Genomic DNA, 13086 nt, shown 5'->3' with positions numbered 1-13086 from the left:
GTACTGGTATTTTATCCTTCTTGCCCCTTTCAGTTTTATTCAATTCATTAATTTATGAAAAATATCTTACTGGTGGGGATAATGATGGTTATTATCTAACCTCTCCAGTCTGAAAAGCCTAAGCTAACCATATGTCAGGGGAAAAAAAAAAATAAAAAAAATAGCCAGATACCATAATCCCAAAAGGGGTGACCATTTACCTCTGAGTTCGTTGTTTTACAGGGAGGGGTACTAACCCTCCTCCAACCCACTTTGACATGTAGGGAACTGTATGGATTGGTTACCACCCAATACCAGTATTGTAAATGGTTTCCTAGCCTATAGCAAACCACTAGGCATGTCACTCAATGCATAGCTACCTGAAAATTGGAGTAATAGAAAGTGACAGGAAAGATGGGAGAAACAGGAACAAAGAAAGTCAGTCACAGATAAGAATGATAAGGGTGAAGGAAGAAGCAGGCAGCACTACATCAAGTGAGTGGATGAGCATTGCCATCACCTATCACTAATAAAAGTTGAATCAAAGTGCTAATCCTTTTCCTGACATGGAAGAGAGGAAGAAATCAATGGGATGGAAGTTGTGGAAGCAAAGAAAGTCAAAATTTGGAAAGCCCCAGGAATTGAAGGCGTATGCAGTGAAATGCTGATGCAAGGAGGAGAGATAGTAGGAGAATGGATGTGGAACATGTACAGATTGGCCTGGGAGGAAGGCAGAATCCCAGAGGATTGGAAGTCAGGTATAATTATTCCCTTGTACAAAAGAAAAGGGGAAAAAGAAATGTGTTGTAATCATACGGGCATTTGTCTTCTTAGTGTAATAGGAAATGTAAATGGTAGGATACTTATTGACAGAGTTTGGGAAATAACAGAGGAATTTGTTGGAGAAGAACAGGGAAGTTTTAGGAAGGGAAGAGGTTGTGTAGATGAGATATTCATTCTTAGATCTTTAGTGGAAAAGTTTCTATGGAAGGGAAAAGTTGTAAGCGAACTTCATGGATCTGGAGAAAGCATAAGACAGGGTGGATAGACAAGGATTGTGAAAATTATTAAGAATATCTGGAGCAGATGGGAAGTTGCTGAATGCTATGAAGAGTATGTATGATGGTGCTAAGGCTGCAGTGTGTGTGGATAGTGATCTCAGTGAATTTTTCTACTTGAAGGTTGGATTGAAACGGGAATGTGTCATGTTTCCATGCAGGGCTCTTGCTAACTGCAGATGGCTGCAAGCCACTTGGCTCCTAAGGTTTCAGATTTATGAGCCAAATAAATTTTTAGTAGCCAAACTGACTACGAGCCACAATATTTGTAAACAAACCATCTCTGGAACATTCAGGCTTTAGTTCGGGTACGCTCGGCAACATTCGTCGGTCTATTTATAAAGATTCAGAATGGCGATAAGGAAAGACTTAATAATCTATCACAATGTGCTTTTTTGTTCATTTAAGTGTGATTTACTTATTTTGTAGTTTTCTGTGTTTTGAAGTTGATGTATTTTCTCCTCGCCGAAAGGCGACTTGGATGAAAAACTTGTTCGCAGAAGGGAAAAAATAATCGCATTTGCGAGCTGTGGCTCGCCAAACAAGAGCCCTGCCATGTTTGTTCAATCTGTATATTGATGGGGTTATAAAAGAGATACAGTACAAGATAGGGCAGTGGATGTTAGAGTGGCCATAGTGAGAGAGGGCAGTGTTTGGAAACCCCCTGCACTGTTGTTTGCAGATGATACTGTGTTGTGAAGTGAAGACGAAGGGGAGCTGGAAGGCTTGGTGGATAAGTTTGGGAGTGTGTAAGAAACAGAATCTAAAGGAGAATGTAGGAAAGAGTAAGTTATAGTCTTAGAGAGAAGTGAAGTCAGTGAATGTACAATGACGCTGGATGAAGAGGAAATGGAAAATGTGAGTGCATGAAGTACTTAGGTAGTGTGATGAGAAAGATGGAAGTTTGGAGGGTGAAGTGCTTGAAGGGTAGAACAAGCAAAAAAGGTTGCTGGTTCCTTGAAAGCAGTGATAAGAAACTGGGAAGTAAGCATGGAAGTGAAAAAGTTACTACATGACAGTATTGTGATACCAACTCTAATGTATGGAAGTGAAGCTTGGACCTTATTGGAGGGACAGAAGTCAAAAGTGAGAGCAGTGGTAATGAGTTATCTGAGAGGAGCCTGTGGAGTCACATGGAAAGACAGCCTGACAAATGAGGATGTGAAGGACCATTGTGGTGTGGATGTGGATGTGATAGGAAACGTTAGGAGAAACACACTGAGGTGGTTTGGCCATATGGAGAGGATGTAGAGTGAGAGACTGATGAGGCGAGTGTACAGTATGTGAGTGAGGTGGAGGCCAAGGACAAGATCGAAGGATGGAGTGGAAAGGAATATGAGATAGGGGGGTATAAGCTTGGAGCAGGGCAGTGAAATGGCAGAGGACAGGGCGACATGGAGGAGGGTTAAGGCATCTGGCAATAGATAGATACATAGGATACACTCAATCATTCTGCACAGGTTAAACTCTTAACCTTTTTATCCAGCAGAGGGAATTTCTACCAGTCTAAATAAGCTTTCATTTTCCATACTTCTACTACATGCACGAGAATGCCCTACTGAGATGACTGAGTCAGCAGACAGGGGGCCTGCAGCCCTAATGGACCCATGTTTGAATCCCAGCTGGGGCCAGGAACAGTTTAAGGATATTAATTTCATAAAAGTAGACTTTCCTGATCTACCAGAAGACCTGCTGACATGTCATAAAAGTACCCCTGCTAATACAATTAAACCAGTCTTGTATGAGAAAGCCCTACCATGTATCCAATCCTGCAGGTGGGTGTTGGTGCCAAAGTGGTGACATGTAGAGGTGTATAGTCTGTAGGAGGACTACTGAACCTTGAGAGCTAGCTGTGAAGCCTATGCCCAGAGTCTCTCTCTCTCTCTCTCTCACTCACACACACACACACACACACACACACACACACACACACACACACACACACACACACACACACACACACACACACACAGTTGGACAAAATCATCTTGTAGTAGGGAAAAAGTGAAAGGATTTGCCAGCTAGGCCAGGAGGGGTTCGGTCTATGTTTACAACTGAGGAGTTGAGGGGAAGGATGGAACTGGTGAATATTACTGTAACGAGAAAGGACAGATTATGGTGGTTTGTGCATGTTGAGAGGATGTAGGATGACAACTGGGTGTGGAAAGAGAAGTGTGAATGATAGGGGGTATGGTTGCTAGAGGAAGGCTGAAAGAGACTGGGATGAGGTCACTGTGACCTCAGGGATCTATCTACCTATTGCCAGACACCTCACTTCCGTAAGGCGTGGCCACAAACAAAATTAACAAGTCGCCTCCATGTCGCCTTTCCCCCCGCCGTTTCACTGCCCTGCTCCCAGTTCACACCAACTCTCGTATACCTCTCCACTCCAGTGCCCCATCTCATCCTTAGCCTCCTCCTCCTCCTCCCCTCTTCCACCTCACTCACATACACTCTCCTCATCAGTCTCACGCTCTCCATCCTCTCAACATGGCCAAACCACCTCAGTGTGTTTCTTCTAACGCTTCCTATCACATCAACATCCACACCACATTGCTCCTTCACTTCCTCATTTGTTAGTCTGTCCCTCCATGTGACTCCACATGCTCCTCTCAAGTAACTCATTTCCACTGCTCTCACTCTTGACTTGTGTCCCTCCAACAAGGTCCAAGCTTCGCTTCCATACGTTAGAGTTGGTGTATCACAACAAGCACTGTATTGTCATGCAGTGACTTTTTCACTTCCATGCTCACTTCCCTGTTTCTCATCACTGCTTTCAAAGAATCAGCAACCTTTCTTCCTTGCTGCACCCTTTCAAGCACTTCACCCTCTAAACTTCCATCATTACTCATCACACTACCCAAGGACAGTACTTAAATGCACTCACACTTTTCCATTTTATCCTCATCCAACTTCACTGTACATTCACTGACTTCATTTCTCTAAGACCATAACTTTACTCTTCCCTACAATCACCTATAGATTTCGTTTCTTACACTCTCCCAAACTCATTCACCAAGCCTTGCAGCTCCCAATCATCTTCATTTAACAGAGTATCATCTGCAAACAACAGTACAGAGTTTCCACACACTACCCTCTCTCATTAGGGCTGCTCCAACATCCACTGCCCTACCTTATAACTCTTTTACAACCTTATCCACATACAGATTGAACAACCATGGAGACATGACACATCCGTTTCAATCGAACCTCCAGAAAGAAAATTCACTTAGTTCACTACCCACATGCACTGCAATTTTAGCACCCTCATACATAGCTTACCCTTCACAGCATTCAGCAACTTCCCATTTACTCCATATATTCTTAATAATTCCCACATTCCATGTCTATCCACCCTGTCATATGCTTCCTCCAAATCCATGAAGGCTGCATACAACTTATTTCCCTTCTTTAGACACTTTTCCACTAAAGACCTAAGAATGAATATCTGATCTACACAACCTCATATCTATCTATCTATCTATTGCCAGACGCCATAATCCCGTAAGGGGTGGTCATTTGACTTTGAGTTATTTGTTTTACGGGGAGGGCCACTAACCCTCCACCAACCCACTTGTTGACATGTAGGGAGCACGTATAGTTTGGTTATATGGTTACCACCCAGCACTGTAAATGGTTTCATGGCTTACATGAAACCATTTGGCTTGTCACTCGATGTAAAGCCACCTGTAAGGGAAAGAAAAGCAATAAGAAGTGACAGGAAAGATGGGAGAAATAGGAAGAGAGAAGGGCGGGCACAGAAAAAGAATGATAAAGGCTAAGGAAGAAGTAGGCAGCACTACATCAAGTGCGGGGATGATGGTCGCCACCACTCCCTTCCTAAAACCTCAGTTCTTCTCCAACTAATTCCTCTGTTCTTTCCCTAACTCAGTTAATAAGTATCCTACCATATACTTTTCCTATTATACTAAGAAGACAAATGCCCCTATAATTACCACACACTTCTTTTTCTCCTTTTCCTTTGTACAAGGGAATAATTATACCTGACTTCCAATCCTCCGGGACTCTACCTTCCTCCCAGGCCAATCTGCACATCTTTCACACCCATTCTACTAATATCTCTCCCACATGCTCCAGCATTTCACCACACACTCCATCAATTCCTAGGGCTTTCCCCCTTTTGACATTCTTCATTGTTTCCACAACTACCATTCCATTGATTTCTTCCTCTCTTCTCACATCTCTCCTCCCAGCCACTTACGCTCGCAGTACTTTCATTCTCTATGCTCGACAATTCCTTGAAATGTTCTCTCCATCTGCTCACTTTTTCTCCCTTCTCCACTAGTAATCTACCACTTTTACCTTTCACTCCCCAACTAACTTCTTTAACACCTTGTCTAACTCTCTTTACCTCTTTCCAGAACATTTTCTTTACACTGAAACTCCTTCCAAATTCCTATTCCACTCTCTTCTTAATCTTTTCACCTCTCTTCCTCTCTACATATAACTCTCTCGTCTGTCTCAACTTCCACCAAACCTGTTTCTCATCCACTGCTTTCTTCTTTTGTGCCACAGCCCATCTCACCTCTTCATTCCATCATGCTGTTCCTTGTACCCCCTTTTGTCTCCTCTTCAACCCACACACCACCTCACATGCTGCACATAATTCTTTTGCAAATATCTTGCACACACCTTCCAGGTCTCCCTTCTGCTTCAAATCACATTAACCCAATTGGTCCTAACCTTCCCTCTTATATTCTGCCTTTTTATCCATCCTCTTGAAACTTTTCTACCCTCCTTGTATGAGCTACTTCCTCATGTCCTTCCCTTCTTCTATTCCTCCATTTCATTTGAACTTGATTCTCACCACCACCGACTGGTAATCAGAAAGTCCACTCCCACAACCTCTATATGCTTTTGCATCCATTACACACCATCTCATTCTATCATCCACACACACTTAATCACTGCCTTCTGCTCATTAAGTTCACCACCCACTCTTCTCATCACTTGCCATGTATACCTGTGGATCATTTTGTGTCTGAAAAGGGTATTGGCTACCACCAACCCCCTCCCAGCACAAATGTCCACTAAAGCACTGCCATTCTCTTCCACTTCTGCAGGCACACCCCACTCACCAACTACTCCATCCACCTTCATACTCCCTACTTTTCCATTCATATCTCTAATAAAAAACACTCATTCCTTTCAAACTTTTCCATGCACACTTCCACATTTGTCCTGAACTCTTCTTTCACTCTGCTTGCATGATCTTACATTGGTGCATACACACACAATCACCAACATTTACAGTCCAACTTTCAATCTTACCCACACAATCCTTGAGTCAACTGATCCATACTCTTTTATATTTTCCTTCTACCCCTTGCACACAATACACTCTCCCTCTTTTGCCCTCTCATTCTCAACCACTCCTGCACATGTACCCCATCCATACTCCCATTCTCTCACACTCACAACTCTCTAGTTTCAGTTAATCCACATACACCCATTTTTGCATCCTCAAGCACCTGGACAATCTCTTTCACCTCATCATTTGCACCTCTTACATTCTATGCCGCAATCCATACCATGTCCTTCGTTCGGTCCTTAGTCGTCACCTGTTGGTCAGTCCTGGTCTGAGGCTTCTTGTTCGTGTTTTTAGGGGAGGGACACTAACCCTACGCCAACCCACTTGTCATGTAGGGAACACGTGTTGGTTAGTTATAAGGTTACCACCCAGCGCTGTCAATGACTCCCTGGTTTATAAGAAATCATCTGGTTTGCCACTCAATGTAGAAGTACCCTAAAAAGAGTATCGCTACATTAACCTCTAAAGTATGCAATTTGCTCAGCAGGTCTGTCCTCTCCAGCCACAAAACTGGGTCGATTTTTCAACTTTCACCATGGTAAAAAATTATCTTCCACATTTCAAGAGACTTAATTTACACACCTCAAAATGTATGTTTCAGCCAGATTGACCAAAAAGTTGTCACACAATCGCCCATCAAAGATGCAAAAAAGTTACCAATCCCCCACGGGCGAAAATAGAAAATGTACAGAAAATACATTATTTATGGTAAATAATTATATATACAAAACTACAGTAATGTCAATGTGAAGTGTTCCCTAGGCATGAAATGTCAGTGTGATAAACGCCCATAGCAACAAAACAAGCCAGGCGAAAAGTGGAGGTGGAGTGTGTGTGGCTCTCTCTCTCTCTCTCTCTTTTTTTTTTTTTTTTTTTGAGGAAGAAGGAACCAAAGGCCATGAACCTGCAACAACAGTTCCCTCCAAGAGAAAAACAAAATACAACAGAGAGCCAAATTCAAGATTCGATCATTTTGAGATGCCTGGCCACACTGCGTTTGAAAGACTGGAGATCATAGGCAGCAGGAAATACAGACAGAGGGAGACAGTTCCAGAGTTGACCTGTTGCATAAATGAAAGACTGGGAGTAACAGTTAACTCTTGCATTAGAGAGTTGGACAGAAAAGGGATGAGAGTTTGCTGCCAGACGGGTGCCACGTGCCCGTCGTAGAGGTGGAGGAATGCAAGCAGACAGTTCAGAGGAGCAGTGACCATTAAAGTAGCAATAGAAAAGAGATAAAGATGCAACAGTGCGGCGAAGAGACAGAGGTTGAAGGGAGTCAGTAAGAGGAGGAGAGTTAATGAGATGAAAAGCCTCTGACTCCACCCTATTGAGAAGAGCTGTATGTGGGGAGTCTCCCCACACATGAGAGTTGTACTCCAAACAGGGGTGGATAAAACCCCTGTATAGAGTTAACAATTGTGCAGGGGTAAAGAAAGAGCGGAGTCGGCTTAGCACACCCAATCTCTTGGAAGCAGATTTTACAAGAGATGTAATATGATCTTTCCAAGATAAGTCCCGAGTAAATGAAACCCCAAACATGTTCAAGGATGATGCAGGATTAAGCTGAATATTATTAAACATTAGTGGGTATACCTGTGGCGGAGGATTTGTGCCCCTCCCCGGAACACAACTAAAAAAAACAAACAATAAGCCTCGGACAAGGACTGACCAAACGATGACGACCAAGGACCGGACAAAGGACATGGTTATCGGAATGTGGAATGTAAGAGAAGCGAATGATAAGGTGAAAGAGAGAGAGATTGTCCAGGTGCTTGAGGGTGCGAAAGTGGATATATGTGGAATAACTGAAACAAAATGGAGAGGAGAAACTGTGAGAGAATGGGAGTATGGATGGGGTATATGTGCAGGAGCAGGTGAGAATGAGAGGGCAAAGGAAGGAGTATGTACAGTTGTGAGTAAAAGATGGAAGAGCATAAGACAGTATGGATCACTTGGGTCAAGGATTGTGTGGGCAAAGTTGAAAGTTGGAATACAAATGTGGGTGATTGTGTGTGTGTGTGTGTGTGTGTGTGTGTGTGTGTGTGTGTGTGTGTGTGTGTGTGTGTGTGTATGCGCCAATGCAAGATCGTGCTAGAAGAGTGAGAGAAGAGTTCTGGACAAATGTAGAAGTGTGCATGGAAAAGTTTGGAAGGAATGTAAGAGTGTTTTTGATCGGTGATATGAATGGTAAAGTTGGGAATGTGAAGGTGGATGGAATAGTTGGTGAGTGGGGTGTGCCTGCTGAGATAGATGAGAATGGGAGTGCGTTAGTGGACATTTGTGCTCGGAGGGTGATAGCCAATATCCTCTTCAGGCATAAAATGATCCACAGGTATACATGGCGAGTGATGAGAAGGGTGGGTGGTGAACTGAATGAAAGGATGGCAATGATTGATTATGTGTGTGTGGATGAAAGGATGCGAAGATGTGTGATGGATGCAAGAGCTTATACAGGTTGGGGGAGTGGACTTTCTGACCACTACTTGGTGGTGGCCAGAATTAGGATTCAAGTAAGATGGAGGAATTGAAGAAGGGAAAGACGAGAGGAAGGAGTAGTTGTAAGGAGAGTGGAAAGGTTACAAGAGGATGAGAAAAAGTCAAAGTATAAGAGAGAAGTGGAGGAATGATTGGGCAAATATGAATTGGAGCAGGTGGGAGACGTGGAAGGTGTCTGTAGGATATTTACAGAAGAAATATGTGCGGCATGTGATGTGATGTGTGGAAGGAAGAGAAGACGGAGGGGGGTGCAAGGAACAGCGTGGTGGACTGAAGAGGCGAGACAGGCTGTGGCACAAAAGAAAAAAGCATACAATGAATGGATGAGAAATAGGGGCTGGAAGAAGTTGAGAGGCGGAAGAGAGAGTTATATGTAGAAAGAAAGAGAGAGGTGAAAATATTAGTAAGAGAGTGGATGAGGAATTTGGAAGGAATTTGAGTGTAAAGTGGAGGGACTGTAAGAAAATGTTCTGGAAAGAGGTGAAAAGAGTATGCCAGGGTGGAAGTGTAGTTAGCAGGGGAGTGAAAGATAAAAATGGTAGATTACTAGTGGAGAAGGGAGTAAAAGTGAGCAGATGGAGAGAACACTTTAAGGAATTGTTGAACATAGAGGATGGAAGTAATGTGAGTATAAGTGGCTGGGGAATGCCTGGGAGAAGGAGGGAGGTGAGAAGACAGGAAGAAATCAGTAGGATAGAAGTTGTGGAAGCAATGAAGAAAGTTAAATCGAGGAAAGCCCCAGGAATTGATGGAGTGTGTCGTGAAATGCTGAAGCATGGGGGAGAGATAGTAGTAGAATGGATGTGGAAGATGTGCAGATTGGCCTGGGAGGAAGGTAGAGTCCCGGAGGATTGGAAGTCTATCTATCTATCTATCTAAAGCCCGACGCCCTAATCCCGCAAAGGGTGGCCGCAGACAAAACGCCTCCAAGTTGCTCTGTCACCCACCATTTGACTACCCTCCCCCCAACTCACCCCCCCTCCCTCATATACCTCTCAACTCCATCCCTCCACCTCATCCTAGGTCTACCTCTCCCTCTCCCTCCCTCCACCTCACCTACATACACCCTCTTAGTCAGTCTTTCATTCTCCATTCTCTTCACATGTCCAAACCACCTCAGTGTATTTCTCCTAATTTTCTCAACCACATCCAGGTATAATTATTCCCTTGTACAAAGGAAAAGGGGAAAAAGAAGTGTGTGGTAATCGTAGGGGCATTTGTCTTCTTAGTATAATAGGAAAAGTGTATGGTAGGATACTTAATGACGGAGTTAGAGAAAGAACAGAGAAATTAGTTGGAGAAGAACAGAGAGGCTTTAAGAAGGGAAGAGGTTGTGTAGATCAGATATTCATTCTTAGATCTTTAGTGGAAAAGTTTCTAGAGAAGGGAAAGAAGTTGTTTGTGGCTTTCATGGATTTGGAGAAAGCATATGACAGGGTGGATAGACAAGGATTGTGGAAAGTGTTAAGAATATATGGAGTAGATGGGAAGCCGTTGAATGCTGTGAAGAGTATGTATGATGGTGCGAAGGCTGCAGTGCGTGTGGATGGTGAACTAAGTGAATTTTTCTCTTTGAAAGCTGGGTTGAAACAGGGATGTGTCATGTCTCCATGGTTGTTCAATCTGTACATGGATGGGGTAATAAAAGAGGTACAAGGTAGGGTAGTGGATGTTGGAGTGGCCCTGGTGAGAGAGGATAGTGTTTGGAAACTCCCTGTACTGTTGTTTGCAGATGATACTGTGTTGTTGAGTGAAGACGAAGGGGAGCTGCAAGGCTTGGTGGATGAGTTTGGGAGAGTGTGTAAGAAACGAATCTAAAGGTGAATGTAGGGAAGAGTAAAGTGATGGTCTTTGAGAGGGGTGAAGTCAGTGAATGTACAGCGAGGTTGGATGATGAGGAATTGGAAAATGTGAGTACGTTTAAGTACTTGGGCAGTGTGATGAGTAAGGATGGAGGTTTGGAGGGTGAAGTGCTTGAAAGGATACAGCAGGGAAGAAAGGTTGCTGGTTCTTTGAAAGCAGTGATAAGAAACAGGGAAGTGAGCATGGAAGTGAAAAAATTACTACAGTACATGAAAGTATTGTGATACCAACTCTATCGTATGGAAGTGAAGCTTGGATGCTGTTGGAAGGACACAAGTCAAGAGTGAGAGCCGTGGAAATGAGTTAAGAGGAGCCTGTGGAGTCACAAGGAGAGACAGGTTGACGAATGAGGATATAAAGGAGCGTTGTGGTGTTGATGTGGATGTAATAGGAAGCGTTATGAAGAACACATTGAGGTGGTTTGGCCATGTGGAGAGAATGGAGGGTGAAAGACTGACAGAGAGAGTGTATGTGAGTGAGGTGGACGGGGGAAGAGGGAGGGGGAGGCCGAGGATGAGATGGAGAGGTATATGAGAGAGGGGGGTGTGAGTTGGGAGCAGGGCAGTGAAATGGCGGGGGACAGGGCGACTTGGAGGCGATTTGTTTGTGGCCACCCCAAACGGGATTGAGGCGTCTGGCAATAGATAGATAGATAGACCTGCGGAAGATTTTGTCATGTTGATAGGTGTAAGAACTGAGTCTTAGATGCATTAAAAACAACCATATTATTTTTACCCCAGTCAGAGATACGAGCCAAGTCAGACATTAGGTGTGCCATAGCCTCATCCCTTGTTTGTTAAGTACCTGTTGAGATGGGCGTCACGGGAACCGAATGGAAAGGTGAAGGGTGGAGTCATCAGCGTATGAGTGGATAAGGTTAGATGTACAACTTAGAAGATCATTGATGAATAAAAGGAAGCGAGTTGGTGATAGGACAGAGCCCTGAGGAACACACCACCGATGATAAATCTAGAAGAAGAATGATGGCCGTCTACAACAGCGGCTATAGAATGACCAGAAAGGAAGCTAGAGATGCACAGATAGAAGGATAGAAACCGTAGGAGGGCAGTTTGGAAATTAAAGATTTACGCCAGACTCAATCGAAAGCCTTTGAGATGTCAAGTGCAATGGCAAAGCTTTCGCCAAAGTCCCGAAAGGAGGATGACCAGAAGTCTGAAAGGTAGGTGAGAAGATCGCCAGTGGAGCGTCCCTGATGGGACCCGTACTGACGATCAGAAAGAAGGTTGTGATAGGAAAGATGCCTTAAAATTTTTCTATTGAGAACTGACTCGAAAACTTTTGAAATACAGGACGTTAAAGCAATTGGACGATAGTTGGAGGGTTGAGAGTGGTCACCCTTCTTTGGGACTGGCTGAATGAGAGCAAACTTCCAGCAAGAAGGAAAGGTACAAGTTGACAGACAAAGACGAAAGAGTTTGCCTAGGCAGGGTGCAAGCACAGAAGCACAATTCTTGAGAACAGGAGGGACCCCATCAGGCCTATATGCCTTGTTAGTACTGAGGCTAGTGCTGGCAGAAAATACATCAGATGAAGAAATTGTAATGTCAGCCATGAGGAAGTCAGAGGGGGGAAGTGATGGAGGGATAGGGGGGAGGGAGGGGAGAAGGGTTGCTATGCACACACCACTGTATGAGGTATGTTGAGGTATGGTTGGTTGGGAGCCTAGGGAACAATGTGATGATGCAATGAGGCTGAGGGAGGTAAAGTGACAGTGGGGAGGGGGGTTCTTCTCCCCTACCTTAGGAGGCCAATCATGCCATACCACCCCAGACGCTCTAGCTTTCATTGGTCTGATCCCATATACGTCACCAAAGGGGCAGAGTTACCCTCCCCCAGTTTTTTGTGTGGGATAGGCTGGCGTGTCAAATTACACAAAAGCACGATCATGAGGCGTAGGTCTTTAGGGGTTAAGTGGGTGAATGATGGGTGCCCCCACCTAACACTGGGATAAAAGACTGAACAGGGAAGTTGCCTAAGATCAAGCAATATGAAGAGCTGATGGGCACCCCCACCTAACACTGGGATGTGAGACTGAACAGGGAGGCTGCCTGAGATCAAGCAGCATCAACAGCTGCCATTAGGTGCCCACAGCCAATGCATGCAAGCATATAAACAATATATACGATACTTTGGTATCTTTCATTTCACAGTACAATGTACAGGAATGTAGTGATATTACATAATTATCCCCAAACGATGACAAATGCCAGTACCATACATTGGCTTTTCATGTTTTCTTATGGCACAACACACACATACCTAGTAAAACTAATGTAAAACACCAATTAAGGTACATAAAACTGTCAAAACTCTTGGTATAACCTGGAACAGACC

General features: G+C 44.0%; 1 protein-coding gene across 1 annotated transcript in view; it reads right to left on the bottom strand.

The window, feature by feature from the left end:
- Positions 1 to 13086, bottom strand: part of RpL10Ab (ribosomal protein L10Ab) — a 37405-nt gene that overhangs the window by 23357 nt on the left and 962 nt on the right. The gene's annotated exons all lie outside the window — the stretch shown is intronic.

The sequence above is a fragment of the Coenobita brevimanus genome, chromosome 84, assembly GCF_032717465.1.
Source record: "Coenobita brevimanus isolate Jiangsu-jjx chromosome 84, ASM3271746v2, whole genome shotgun sequence".
In the NCBI taxonomy this organism is placed as follows: domain Eukaryota; kingdom Metazoa; phylum Arthropoda; class Malacostraca; order Decapoda; family Coenobitidae; genus Coenobita; species Coenobita brevimanus.
The sequence above is the reverse complement of the archived record's forward strand: the minus strand, read 5'-3'. Positions and strand labels throughout refer to the sequence as shown.